Here is a 14120-nt window from a genome sequence, read left to right on the forward strand (position 1 = left end):
TACAATCTACTTGGTTGCATCAATTTTCATGTTTTGCCCCGGTCGGGCCCTCAATGAATCGCAAAATAAACAAATCAGTCTTTTCATAAAATTCTTATCATAGAAAAAAGGTTAGTTTTTTTTATCTGTACAAAAAAATAGATATTGTACATGAATTAGCCACAGTTATGTTCACTTTTAAAATTTTAACCTGTTTATAAATATATGGCACAACCAATAACTCTCTAAGCCCTTTATAGTAAAAAATAATTATACAATGGTATATAAATTGTTATCTTTAATTAAGACATTATGAGTTATGTAATGTTTTTTTTTATTATTTATTAATTAAAGAATTTATTTATCTGGTTAAGTTTGAAAATCTAAATATCTGTCATGGTTAAAAAACTGTTTCACTATTTAGGGGAGAAAATGTGTAAGTGGCCAGATAGCCTCAGAACATTATTCTGTGGGTCACAGGTTTGAGTTTATAATTGGTGAAAGCAGAAAGTGTTTTTTATCATCCTGTGGACTGCATATAACCATGGAGTTTAAATTCACTATGCTCTCGTTACATCAGAAATTCAAGGACAATTAATCAATATAGTGGAGAAAATATGTTTGTGGGGTTTTTAAGAACTGTTTCATTATTCTTAGAGAAAATGTGTAGCCGGCCTGATAGCCTCAGTTGGTCTTCTGAAAGTCATGTTTGTTCGAGGTCATTGGTCAGGCAGTTTCAGTCAGGGTTTAGAAGTGGGTTTGCGACTGGCACATGTTTTATTCATTTTAATAAAGTGCTTATTTAATTTGAAATGGACAAAGGCAGTATTGGCATGATACTGTTAGATTCATAACAAAAGCCATTTGATACAGTTGAATCACATTAATACTGCACATGAGAAGTTCTTTTTCTTCTTCTTAATGGAAACTTCAAGCATCTGCATATGTTATGACATTCTTACATGGTTCAGTTTTATCTTTGATAGCAGCTGGTTGATGTGGCCGGTACTCCCCTTCTACTTCTTGCTCTGAGTTACTATGGTGTTCCCCCTGATGTTCATTTTAGGTCCTCTTTTATGTCTAAAATATGTTCAAATGACATGTCTGCACCCTAAGCAATACTAAAGCCGTTTATTATTATGCAAGTATCAGACCTGGGAAGAAAAAATATGATAAGATTTTCTTCCAGGTTCGGTTACTCGTGGCATGTGATTATATGATGGATGACTCAAGGTATCCTTGTATCTGGTTTAAAATAAATCTTAAGATTGGTTAATTGCTATAAATTGTCTTTGAATCTTGGCAAGGACAGCTGTCTAATTCTTTTTGGCATTAAGTTTCAAACTTTAAACTGGGCCTTAGCCTCCAGGTCAACCATGAAAAGCCTTACAGCTATAAAGTACACATCTTTTGTTAAGTATTTAGGTCAAATTCTTTTGGCGTCGCCCTTTGATGCTTCTGCATCAATGTCTTTTCTTGTTGTCTTTTTTTAATAATTTTCATTTTCTTGCCTGCAATAAACATTTTTTCCCTAAAATGAGACTTCATCGTTTTCCATATGCGTTTGTCCAGAATAAGCATTTACCTACCAGGTGATACAATAACTTAAAATTTGGTCCATAAATCAGGTCTTTTACACCAAAGTCTTCTGAACGTTGCATTCAGAAATTCATGTCTCATTATTGTGAGCAAAATTCCGTTTTTCCTTAGCTTAAGCTGGAAAATGTTATTTTAAATTTATCCCGCCGAAAAAGGCGGTTGGGGGGATAATAAAATTAGTCCCCGTTCTGATTGCCTGTCCTTCCTTAGTCTGTTCTGTCCCTTCTGTCCTCAATTTTAGTCCGGACGCATATCTTTTTAAAAAGTATTGAGGTATCGAAACTTTGAAGCTTCATAGGTGGATATTAAATCATATTTTAGGAGAAAGTGCAGTGCACGAACACGAATATGATTCTGACCCGCTATAGTATACATATTTTTTTCAGTTATTGCCCCTTTTGTTATTTGTTTTCAAAACTCAATTTTTGTCTAGAGCATAACTTCAAAAAAGCTTTTTTAAGATAGGATAAGTTCTTCACTCAGGGGTGTCAGTGCGCCAAAAAAGGTCGATAAATCTACCCCTTCATAGTTTTTGAGTAATTTGCCCTTTGGTAAATTTTGCATACTTTTTTTCCACCTGAGTCGAGCATAACTAAAAAAAATCTTTGAGATTGTCAACATGGAACTTCATTGGTGGATTGATCTTATTGAGGGAGGATGTTTTGCGAAAGGAATGATAACTTGTACTGATTAATAATTTTTTTAGTATTGACATTTGTCTTTATTTTTTTACTTTTTGTCCAAGCATAAACTTTCAAAAAGTTGTAAGAGGTAGATCTTACTCAGGAGGTGTAACTCTCCCTTTAATACTCTTTTTGAGTTATTGCCACCTTTGTTATTTTTCATACTAAATTTTTTCACCTTGAGTGGAGCATATCTCAAAAAGTGTTAGAGGTTTAACACCTTGAAACTTCATAGGTGGATAGCGACTCATTGAGGAGGAGTGCTGCACACAAAGAGTGATAACCGAGCGTGCTTTATTTTTCAGTTTATAGTGCCCTTTGTTATTTTTCATACTAAATTTTTGTCCAGAGTAAACTACAAAAGCCTTTGAGATATCCCAACCATTGAAACTTCATATATTAGATAATCTCACTCAGGAGGTGTTCAGTGCATAAGGGTTGATAACTCTACCCTTCATAATCTTTTGAGTTATTGCCCCCTTTTTATTTATCATACTATTTTAAATTTTTACCTGAGTGGAGCATATCTCTAAAAAGGCTTTTGAAATGTTCAATATAAACTTCATAGGTGGATAATCTTATTAAGGAGGAATGTTGTGCCACAAAGAATGTTAACTCTATCCTTTATAATTTTTGGTTTATTGACATTAGTTATTTTTTAGTACTTTTTTGTCCGGGGGAAAAAGCTTATCTCAAAAGTGTAAGGGAGGGATAAATTTGAAATTCATAAGTGGATAGATCTCATTGAGGAGGGATAATGCAGCATGCAAGAATGAAAAACCTACCGGGCCTTTTTTAAAGTTATTGCCCTTTGTTGGTGTATTTTCATACTTAATTTTTGTTCCAGGAGATAACTTTACCAAAGGCCTTTGAGACGTATACAACATGAACCATCAATAGGTGGATAGATTCTTACTCAGGAGGTGATATACCCCTTCATATATTTTAGTTTTTGCCCTTTGTTATTTTCAACTAAATTTTCACCTGATGGAGAATATTTTCTAAAAAAGCTTGTGAAAATTGGTCAACATGAACTTCAATAGGTGGATAAATCTTATTAGGAAGAATGTTTTTGCACAAAAATGATAACTTTACCCATTATAATTTTTGAGTTTATAGCCCTCTGGTTATTAATAACTTTACCCATTATAATTTTTGAGTTATATGCCCTCTGCTTATTTTTCATACTTTTTGTGCCGGAGCTTATTTCAAAAATTTTTAGAGGTTACAACCTTTGATAACTACAAAAGCCATTGAAATATCAACATGAGAACTCATAGGTAGATAGATCTCAGCTCAGGAGGTGTGCAGTGCAAAAGAGTGTGACTAATCCTTTCATAGTTTTTGAGTAATTGCCCTTTGTACTTTTTCATTATTAATTTTTCACCTGAGTGGAGTATAACTCAAAAGGTCTTTTGCGATGTCAACATAAACTTTCATTGGGGGATTGATCTTATTGAGAGGAATGTTTTGCGAAAGAATGTACCCCTTTATAATTTTTGGTTATTGCGCCCTTTGTTATTTTTTCAAACCCTTTTTGTCCGGAGCTTATCTCAAACAGTGTTAGAGAGGTATTAACAGTGACAACTTCTAGGTGGATAAATCTCATTTGGGGGAGTGCGGCACACACCTACCGTGCATTATTTTTTCAGGTATTGCCCTTTGTTACTTTTCATACTTAATTTCCTCCAGGGCCATAACTACAAAAGCCTTTGAGATATCAACATGAAAACTTCAATGTGGATAGAATCTCACTCAAGAGGATGCAGCCACAAGAATAATAAATTAATTTTGCCTCTACTACATATGATGGCTCTTGTTTAACAAGTTACATTACAATACTTAAAAACCTTTCTTTAAAAAGTTAACCTTGTCAATTTAAAACTCAAGCTATTTGGAGATAACCTTAACATTATACTTAATAACTGTTTTTTTTTGTATTTTTTCTTTTTTTTTTCGCGCCGTGACAATACACATTGACTGCATTTCCCAGCAATTTTTTTACTTGTTTAATATATAAGTTTAGTCGAAAAACGAGGCTATCTTGATTTTGAAGAGGGGGCGTTAGCCCTCGATTAAATTAATTCAGATTGCCGAATTGCTTTTGATGTTTCTTTCTCTTTTGTAACCAATTCAGATCAACATAAAAACACGTTCCCTGTTGTCACAATATGGAACCCCAGAAAAAGTAACTAATGAACCCAAGCCATCTGCAATATGATATTTCCGATGGTTTCCCTTCATGTCGTCACAATAAAGCAAACCCCAGCAAAATTAGTCACAATTCAATTGGGCATGACCTTCTGGGGTGCGGGTAACTAATTACATGCACTCTAGCTAACGCACTGTGCATGTATATGTATATACGATTTTAACTCTGACATATTTTCAACAGAAAGGTCCTAAACTATGATGAACACATCAGGTCTCTAAGGGTCGTTCAGTCATACCGGTTTTAAATTATTGTTGAAATCATACTTGACCTTTAATGTCTGTTAATTTAGCTCAAACAGGGACCAAGTGGTTACCGCGTTCGATCCTCGGACGTGGTGAAATTTCGTTCGCTATCAGTTTCTCTACTTGTAATAAGAGTTGGAAAGCGAACAGCATGGATCCTGATCAGACTGCGCGGATGTGCAGGCTGGTCTGGATCTATGCTTGGTCGCAAAACCCATTATGTTGGTTTTGTCATGACGCGGCCTCATTTATCTGTGACAGTTGTATCTCAGATATTGAGCCTAATGGTCATTAAATGTCTCTTCACCGCTGATTTACGAAATCATTTGGGATTAGTAGTCGGTCACTTGTCCAGAAATTTATTATATATTTAGTTAGACATAAAGAATTTATTAGTGTACGTATAGGCTTATTCGATTGATAAGCTGCATGCCTCCAGATGAGCCAAAGTATTTCAATAAAACCAAACTTGAGAAAAAATGTTACATGTACATGTACTAAGATTTTAGGAAAAGTAAAGAGATTCAAAGATTCAAGTGATAATTGCCATGTTAGAGCTGATTTGTTTTAATATTTACAACTATATTTCTACCGCGTTACTAACGCAGATAAGGCTTAATATTGCAAAAACTTTACCTCTTTTTGGCATGTAGGTTAGTGTCATTGATAATGTGTAAATTGCTTCCTTTTGCTTACTTTACAATATTATTACTGTTAAAAATATTTTCAAAAATTTTCATGAAAATTAGCATGATTCTCTTTGTTTTTCAACTTAATAAAAGTAAAAATAGAGCATTATTTTAAACGCCGGTTTTGTGGACAGACTGCCAATACATGATGAAAGCATGTGAATAAGAAACAAACACACAATTAAACAAACAATTTCAAAATTTATAAAATAAAACATACGGAAAGGGTTGAACCAAATAAGCGGAGTATATTTTTCTTACTTGAAAGTGCTTTTTTTCTGTTAACAATTTTCAATCACTTAATGATGACAACTGAATAAAGTGAAATATCAACATGCAAAAACTTATTATTAACTATTGTTCATTTCTTGAGACTCGGTATTCAATAGCTACCAACTACATGTGTAACATTCAAGATATTTAACATCTCGCAGTCGCAACTATCACTTCGGTAAAAAAATTTTGTTTACTCAGTAATAACAAAGCATTTAAAAAGAATATTCAAATAATTATCAAAAAAAAAATCAATGATGGTATACGTTCTTATTTAAAACTGCATGCCTCCTGATGAACCAAAATGTTTCAAGAAAATTAAAATAAAAAAAACAAAAAAAACCTAAAAAACCCTTATATTCTAAGAAAAGGGACTCATGATTTAATTATTTACATGGTATGTGCGATAAGTAATGATTCATTTTGAAGTATTTATTACCATATTGCGTTTACTAACGCAGTAAAGGGCTATTGTTGCATATTTTGGCTTCTGTCTTTTGTTATTGAAGTGTATAATTAAACAGTATGACAAGTGCCTTTTCCAAATGTGTAAACTACTTTCTTTGCTCACTTTACAATATCTAAGAGATATATATTTTTTAAAAAGTCATGAATCTGCTTTAAGAAGAAACTCTTGATAAGCTCGATCTCTAGAATTTCCGGTTTGGGTGTGTGTGTGGGGGGGTGGACTTCTTGGCGTGAAGGAGTAACATAAGCAGTGCGTGGAATAATTTCTTCCTGTATTCAGTTTTAAAATTATGTCAATCCTCCTGAATCCTTGAACCACTGAATATGAATGTGTCAGTTTGGGTGAAATGTTAAAAAATAAATAAATTGCCCTCTCAATCAGATTAAGATTAAGTTAGTATAATTTTATAATATCTTTATCAATAAGCTTACCATTTTTACTGTAACTTTTCCCAACTGTAGTGTCCGTCTGTCCGTTCACAAACACAGATACTAATGGATCTCTCGACAACTTGCAAGTTTTTGATGATTCCTGATAACTTACACTTCATCACAGCCGTCCGTCTGATCACAATAAGCACAACATTTTTCACTCTTGTAGAATTGTGACTGTCGTAAAAGTATTTTGTAGAAATATATCGTTAGTCCTTTGATACACATTTTCATCAAAGCCGACACAAAACAAAACAATGTCAACAATATTTTTAGTGATGAAATAAAAAGCCACGCCCGTGTTGTCGGGATAGTCATTATTTCCAATTTGTATAATAAAAATCATACGTGAATTTTTTTTACAGAGATTTACTTTTTATCTCAAAAATTTAATTTAAAGTGTATGAAAACCATGCTACACATCTACATTGTATTTTCTATTTTCCTATTTCCATTTGACTTTAAGATGTAGTTCTGTTAAAGCCATGTAGACTTTTCAATCCTTTGCGCAACGTTAAAATTTTGCCGAATGAGAATAACAAAAGGCCAAATTATTATGTTTAAATATTAGTAAAAAACTTTTTGGATCAGTAAAACATCATTAAAAATGTAAAATGCACTGAAAAAAGATCTCAATAATGACATCTCGTGGGCATATTAAATAAAAGCGATACTTGACTTGGCTATATGCTTTGTAGTTAAATGTCAAATAAATATTAAGTTGAATTGAATACTGACGTCAGTACATTGTATATATGTTTTTCTAACCGTAAATCATGAAATTTAGTATGGCGCGAAAAGTACTGTCATTGCCTTTGCGTTCATTTTTGTGAGAAGTTTATATACCGTGTGTAAATGTCTTTTGCACTGGTTAAGTGTTTGTGTATTTTATTTTTGGGATGTTTACCGAAAGACAAATCAGTCTACCGGACACGCGTGTTTAGTAAAGACGTACAAAATTAAATTTATGTATAGGATATAGCGACCAAGTACGAGGTCTTTCGGTTTAGGAAAAAAACCTGGTGACACCGAGAGCGCGCGTAGCTCTCGATTTGTTTCATAAAATTCGTGACCAGGTCTTTCCTAAACAGAAAGATCGATGTACGAGGCCGATATCCAACACACCTTCAAACTATTGACTTGAGCAATGGCTGATCCGGAGCATTTGATATAATGCATGTACAAAGATTATTTTTAACTCGACACATATACAGGTAAAAAAGTGTTCTTTAACAAAGTATGATTTTTCATCATAAAAGAATCATACTAAATCACATTAAAACTTTATTAACATTCTTTTTCAAGAAAATATGTTTAAGAATATCCAAGTTAATCTATCAAGCTGGTGGGAATTTACGAGGGACTTAGCTACTAAATGTGGGTAGTGACTTCGGTTTCCAATGCAAAACGTGTATCAAATGTCATTTGGATGACAAAGGCATTTTAAACGAACATTTTTTGTTATATTTTTTCGTTTATGAATTTTTGGTAACAATTTTTAATGTTATGTGAGATTTCTAGAACGTTTAAGATTTTAGTGATTTTGTGATTTTAAATTGTAATAAATATAATAACTGTTATTATTTTCATAACAATGAACTTACAGCGTTCATTTTTGTCGTATTGTGAACTTATTTTAATGCCAAAAAGAACCTCTTAGATTATTATTTCTTTCAAAAATGACTCGATTTAAATAAATGTTAAATGTGTCTTAAATTTGAATATGCTGTCCATTTATTTATATTATAAAAAAAACAATACAGGTATGTTGGAATAAATTGCTAATTGCATTCAATAAACATTATCTTGTTTAAAACGTTATGTCTCGATTTTTTGTGACAGTGATACTATAAAATCAATGGCTTTTTATTTTTATTTCTGATTAACACTTAATGTTTTCTTTGTCCGCGCATTGGCATGTCTTTAAGATGACCGGGGTCTGTATGGCAAGATCAGAATTCTTCGCATATGCAAAAGGTAGACCTCATAACGGATTTTCTATTGTGTAAACAGGTCTATCCGAAAAATATAGACCTGTCACAAACAAGAGTTTTGCGTAACCACGTGGAAAAAAATGGTTCTATACCGAGAGAGAAAATGATCTGTTTGAGTGTATGAATAGGATGGTTTAGTTTAAGATAAATTGTCGGAAGTTTGAGAAAAACAATGACTGAAGCTCAAAAACGTATCTCAGAAAACAGCTTGAAAAATTAAAGCTAAAATTGGATATATTTGACAATTATCAGTTTTCGAAAATGGGGAAACGAGGAACAGTTCAAGCTTAAACAAGAAAAGTGCTGGAAGTTGGCTGAAGCAAGAAACGAGCTCGACGACTCGGGTTTCTTAGCGGATGTACGACTAAAAGCAGAGGCAGCCACACAGAAAGTTTTGAAGGTATGGGACGGACACCTTAAGGTACCGTCAAAAAAAAGAAAGAGATTAGCGACCCAGGATGGCGTGAGGTTAGGGAATACGAAACGCAGCCACATGCGAAAGGATCCGATTACGAAATGAAAATGTATCAAGCCACAGTTGCAGGCGAATCGAAAGGCCAGACAAGAAATGGCGTTTAAAGCCGATGCGTTTTATCCCTTACGTTAAATTCCAGGATCAAGGCATGTGACGGCTACCACGCCTGCTCCAGTTTCAGTTGGCGTTCGGATTCAGACACTCGGGCGAAAAACCAGGGGCTTTGTTTCCGGTGCGGGAGGCTGGTCATTGGCAGGCAGACTTTCAAGGTCAGGTAACAGAAGCGAAATGTGTTAAGAGGTTGACCTAGATTTTTACAAAGTGACTCACTGTCTTTGTCCTTTGATGTACAGTTATGAAATTTAGGCCTGACCACAAAATTCACTAGACTCAACCACAGATATATCATAGACGTTGAAATATGAATTTTTTTTCAAAACGGCTTATATTCAGTTTTTTTGATAACTGTATAATGATCAGTACATGTGTCGGGATTGACAAAATATGCATTTTATTTGGGACTTTAAAGGCGTTTTTGAGCTCCACACGCCCAAGTGTCTGTGGACTCAACTGTATTATGGCAAAGTTCAATTGTACAAGTATAGAAACAAACAAAAAATGTTCTTTTCCTACACTACTATTTAGTGTTGTATTAATGCGGTGGCAGAGCATTTTTCACAAATGCAATCTTGTTTACATTTAAGTTGTATAGTTTAAGAAGAAATTTCTAAATATAACTTCATGGCCGACAATTTAATATTTAACATATAAATTATTTATAATAAATACGTATTAATATGTTATGCATGTATATGATTTACATATATTGAACTCATATTCAATTATGATCATGTTGTTACTATATATGCGGTATCATATCTTTTTGGCCAACGACATTGATTGTGTATGTGTATGTTAATTGCCTAATTAAGTTGATATAACTTGAGATGATGTTATACTTTCTGTCTAAAATATTTTGTAACAAATGTATTAGTAATAGTTATAGTTTATGAAACGAGTGAGTTACGAGGATATAACACTGGCTGGGCGACATCGAGGGGTAGTTTCTGCAAAAAATATGTTGAGGCCGAGATGATTATTTTGCAGAAACATTCCGAGATATTATATATGTTAAACATGTATATAATATTCCCCCGTAAATTACGAATTTCATATATTATAAATGTTTTACCGCAATTTAATTTTTTTTTGTAATAGAAATCAGCAAACAAAGAACAAACAAACAAAAACCCCAGGTGCACTTTTCTCTCTTGTGTCATTTTACTTTTGTCTCAAATGGAAACCCGAGATAAAACGCATGCTGTCGTACTTATAGCTATTTAGTTTCGTTTCAGTTTTTATTAAACCAAGGCATATAATATGAATCTTTTTATCACAACTATTCATTAATCTGTCAAGTTTAAAAATATTGGGATGAATATAAAACCTGGGAAGAAGAGATTTACGTCTTATATCATTAAAGTACGAAGTGAAATTCATCACCAATAGCTTGATACGGACATAAGGAACAGAGCCTATTATTATGATCAATTGCGAAATGTCTGCCTTTTTTCAATTGGTAAGAGGTGATTCATTGTTCTAAATTTACATAAATATTTGCCTATGTCAAAAGGAAGTACATCTTTAGATTATTTTTTCAAAAACAAATGAGTATTTTTAATATGTACGGATACACTAAACACTTAGAGGCAAGTATTCAACAGTACTATGCCAATCTTGTAAAAATTGATCTTGTAGTCTAAGCTTACACAATATTTTTTAAAGTGATTAATATTATCTACCTTCTGTTAAAGGAAAATATTCTGACATGCTGATATTACTAAGTGGTTTCACTTTCACAAAAATTTATCAATTTAGAATTAACAATATTCCTAGAGGACAATGACAACATTTTTTTATAAAGAAGTTTACATATCTTATTTTCCTTAGCATTAATAATTTAACTCCAGAAACACAAAACTCTTGCTTTCACTTGTAAGGCTAATGGGAATATGCCTAACTAACCATAAACCATACAATTAGGTGTAGCAGCTTTTAAATTCGAAATAAATTTACAATATAATAAGGGCGTTTTTGTTTGAAGTTTTTTCGCTGACGAATAAAAAAAAAAGAAAAAAAGGCAAAAGACAATATCTACAACCCTTGCAAACTTAAAGACATCCAATGTTAGAGACGGATTGTAAACTGATACATAGTGGAGTTCAAGATAAAAGGGCTTTTTTTCAGTTGAAATAATTCAATCAGCGGATGTACCTTTTGATTATATGAGAATAAATTTCATTTCATTTATAACACTTGTTTATATCATTTGCTACGCATGTCCCATTGAAGCCTATGTGGAAAAAAACTACACTGAGATATGTAAGTTGAGTTTTTTCCTATATAATTAAATGAAAACACTGCACTGTTATCGATAAAGTTTTCAAATCCTCATTGAACGTGTACTGAGTATAATGTAGTAAGAACAAAGAAAAAATTTCAAACCATGCGATAATTAATGATTAATGGCTTATTGTTTATAATTAAACCATGCGTACGTGGCTGTTGTTGCGTACATTGTTATCTGATATATGACGTCAGAATTGCCTATATGTTTAATGAACTTTGAAATAAAATGGCGATAAGTTACGGTATTATAACAATAATATAATTATATTCATATCTACACGTTCAGTAGATGAAAAAGGTCTGACAAGGGTAGGCCCATTGATAGCAATAAAAACCGAACATGAATTTTATTCAAAATTTTGCCACCGTTTTTATTTAGCCTTTTTCCAAAAAAAAAATTTAAAAAAAAAGGCCCCCCCCAATTTAAAAAACTTTACCTTTTAACGTTTTTGGGAAAAATACTTTTAACCCGGTTTAAAACCCTTATAAACAGATTTATGATTATAAATCTCGCTTAAAATAAAAGTTGTTATTTTATATTTTTGGCCGGGTTTCACTGGTTGGGAAAAACCCCGGGGGGTTTGTATGGTTTAAAGTTGGGCGGCGTTCCCCGGGGGGGCGGGGGGGCGGGGGGGGAAAAAACCTTTCGTAACAGGGTTTTTTTCAGCAACTACTTAAACATCCCCTTGATATTTGGCCAAACAGCATTGAAATGGGGCCCCATACCGTGGGGTTCGATTTTTAGGTCTGTCGTCCCCCACTTTTCCCGTTTTCCACTTAGTTAAATTAGTTAGTTTTTTCGAATTTAATGGTAATGGTAGGAAATTTTTCGTAACAGTTTTCTCAGCAACTACTTATCACAGCCTCTTGATATTTGGCATACAGCATTGGAATATTGTCCCATACTGTGGATTTGATTTCAGGTCTGTCGATCATCCACTTCCTGTTTATCCACTTAGTTAAATTAGTTAGATTTTTTGACATTAATGGTCAATGTAGGAAATTTTCGTAACAGTTTTCTCAGCAACTACTTATCACAGCATCTTGATATGTGGCGTACAGCATTGACACATGGTCCCATACCGTGGGATTTGATTTCAGGTATGTCGCTCATCCACTTCCTGTTTATCCACTTAGTTAAATTAGTTAGATTTTTCGACATTAATGGTCAATGGTAGGAAATTTTCGTAACAGTTTTCTCAGCAACTACTTATCACAGCCTCTGGATATTTGGCATACAGCATTGGCACATAGTCCCATACTGTGGGATTCGATTTCAGGTCTGTCGCTTATCCACTTCCTGTTTATCCACTTAGTTAAATTAGTTAGATTTTTCGACATTAACGGTCAATGGTAGGAAATTTTCGTAACAGTTTTCTCAGCAACTACTTATCACAGCCTCTGGATATTTGGCATGCAGCATTTGCACATAGTCCCATACTGTGGGATTCGATTTCAGGTCTGTCGCTTATCTACTTCCTGTTTATCCACTTAGTTAAATTAGTTAGATTTTTCGACATTAATGGTCAATGGTAGGAAATTTTCGTAACAGTTTTCTCAGCAACTACTTATCACAGTCTCTTGATATTTGGCATACAGCATTGACATATTGTCCCATACCGTGGGATTCGATTTCAGGTCTGTCGCTCATCCACTTCCTGTTAATCCACTTAGTTAAATTAGTTAGATTTTTCGACATTAATGGTCAATGGTAGGAAATTTTCGTAACAGTTTCCTCAGCAACTACTTATCACAGCCTCTTGATATTTGGCATGCAGCATTGACACATGGTCCCATACTGTGGGATTCGATTTCAAGTCTGCAGCTCATCAACTTCCTGTTCACATTAATGGTCAATGGTAGGAAATTTTCGTAACATTTTTCTCAGAAACTACTTATCACAGCCTCTTGATATTTGGCATACAGCATTGACACATGGTCCCATACTGTGGGATTTGATTTTAGGTGTGTAGCTTAAATCCACTTCCTGTTTACCTACTGAATTAAATTTTCGACATTAATGGGTCAATGGAAATTTTTTTCGTAACATCACAGCCTCATGATATTTGGTGTACAAATGCAACCCGGCCTTATCTGTCTTTGACCCATTTTATTTTCTAACTTAAGATTAACGTTACCTAACGTTTACACTGCTCGAACCAAACGTGGTTAGCCTTTGTGTCCTGTATAATGCCAAGCCAGCCTGCTCATCCGCGCAGTCTGACTAGGCGTCATGTAATTGGCTGACCAACTTAAAAGTATAATTCAAATATCTGTAAAATTTGTACCACTGTTTTTACGTTAAGAAAATTATTTTACATCCAACACTATCCAAAAGTGTTTTCAATTATATTTAATTTTCGTTTACGTAAACTTGCTTCATTTACATGCTTTAAAAACGTTTCGACATTTTGTATGGAAATGGATTTGATATAATATGAATGAAATAGAAATAATTGGGTAATCAAAATGGCGATTGAACATGTTTTTTTTTTTTTTTTGTTTTGTTTTTTTCGAAAAATGAAATATTTGACTCGACTTGATTATGTTTATAGAAACCGAAAGTGAAAAAAATTGTACCTGTTGATAATAATTCTGATATGGTTATAATTGTACATCAGTAAGGGATTTAAATAATGACTGTCAGACATCCTTTTTAATC

The sequence above is a fragment of the Ruditapes philippinarum genome, unplaced genomic scaffold, assembly GCF_026571515.1.
Source record: "Ruditapes philippinarum isolate M1 unplaced genomic scaffold, ASM2657151v2 ctg3744_1_1_1_1, whole genome shotgun sequence".
Classification (NCBI taxonomy): domain Eukaryota; kingdom Metazoa; phylum Mollusca; class Bivalvia; order Venerida; family Veneridae; genus Ruditapes; species Ruditapes philippinarum.